The 1,772-nt window shown below is 40.0% G+C and overlaps 1 pseudogene; it reads right to left on the reverse strand.

The window, feature by feature from the left end:
- Positions 1-981: 981 nt before the first annotated feature.
- Positions 982-1,393, reverse strand: LOC150009251 (ubiquitin-conjugating enzyme E2 D3 pseudogene; annotated as a pseudogene).
- Between the last annotated feature and the right edge of the window lie 379 nt (positions 1,394-1,772).

Genomic DNA, 1,772 nt, shown 5'->3' on the forward strand with positions numbered 1-1,772 from the left:
GGTCCATGGCTTTTCCTCTCAGAATCCTTTAGCTATTGTTCTGCTGTATTCTTATTTTTTTTCTCCCAGAAAATCTGTGGCCTATTGAGGGTAACCTTTATTGAATTTTTTCCTGGATATTTTTAGAGTTTATTTTATCCTCATAATATAAAAACATTATTTTTTGGTTTATGCAACTTTATTGAAGAAAAAATAATTACTAGCAGAGCTATTAGTTGATAACTCACCCATCAACAACTTGCATCATTTATTCAGTGCTGTATTAAACAGTGTACTGGAAGATAGATCAACTAATAGCTCCAAGCCTCCTAACAATTTAAATGAAAATTGTAAAATGTTTGAGACCCTATTTTGGAACACAAAGGATGTCTGACTTCCAATTTCCAGTCTCTGTAGAACTAGAACAAGTCATTCCTTCGTTGAAATGCATAAAATACCTCCCATTTTCTGTTCTGCTGATGCTATAAATTCAATACTTAATCTCCAGCCACATCAGTTATGAGCATAAAATATATCATGTAACCTCAGATTTCTGACAGTGGAAGGATGTACAAGAATGGATGCTGCTGGAGCAATGCTGCTTCCCTTGATGCGACAACTGAGCATCCATCCCCCTCCCCCACAGATGATTTTTTCAGCACGTTAGAGCAGCGAGGAATGGTTTTAGTCTCATAACAAGTTGGAGTGAAGACGTGAGCCATATAATAACACATGCTCCATGTTTTAAAAAAAATTCTGAATCTTGAACAACTGTTCTCTTATAATTACTTTAATGTTTCTAAAAGCAATTATTGTCCAAAGCTGGACGAACTTAAGTCTTCTCTGATGAGCATATGAACAAATGGAGGGAGGTAAACAAAAAATAAGATGAAAAAAGATGAGGTCTGATAGAAGAGCAGCCAGATAAGAGAATCAAAAAAGGAGCAATAAGTTAAAGTTCATTTCAGCTATAATGCAGGTTATTCTGACTTGAAGGTAGCATCACATGGCACACTTCTGAGTTCATTCCCGAGATACTGTGTTGTACTTACCTCTGTCTGTTTTATAGATCTGTGTCATCTCTGGCACTAGAGAGTCATCTAGGTTTGGATCACATAGCAGTGAATAGATGGATAAAAGAGCTTTAGAAATAGGTTAAGCAGGAGACCACTATGATCTTAGCGTTTTGAGACAAATGCTGCCATTACTGTAAATATTTGGATGATAAATTTTCTTATATATGCAACCTTAGGTGTTTTGAAGGGGCAGTCTGAAGGAAAATGAATTGTCAAAAAGAATACACAGCCTTGCTATGGCTGTCATTAGGTCCCATAGTTGTGGCTTGCCAGTGAAACATACCATCCCCAACTGGACCTGCAGAACACGGTGCTGGAGGGTCACGGGCCAGATCACTGAGTTCCGTTTTGGTGTCAGTCTGTGTTTCACGTCTGGCTCGTCACTAACTCAGTGTGTGCACCGGCCAAAACTCCTGATTATCCCAGCAGCAGGGAAGGATTGTCTCTTTGTCTCACACTGGCTCTGCCAGACCCAGGCGCATTTCTTTCTTTTCAGAACAGCACCTTCTTATGAAGCAGATGGGAGGCTGGACTGGGAGGGCACAGGGCTGAGGCCGGTCGTGGGCTGGGGGGAAGGGTAGACGGGCAGCAGAAACTCTTTGTCAGAGAAGCAGCGAGAACTGTAGACCATGAGAGGAAGGTCTGTCCTCATAATATAAAAACTTTAAGAACATTTTCCAATGCTAAGTAGTTTCCTCAGCTACATCTTTGTTTATT

Source organism: Furipterus horrens, unplaced genomic scaffold (genome assembly GCF_987537825.1).
Source record: "Furipterus horrens unplaced genomic scaffold, mFurHor1.1.pri manual_scaffold_5, whole genome shotgun sequence".
Classification (NCBI taxonomy): domain Eukaryota; kingdom Metazoa; phylum Chordata; class Mammalia; order Chiroptera; family Furipteridae; genus Furipterus; species Furipterus horrens.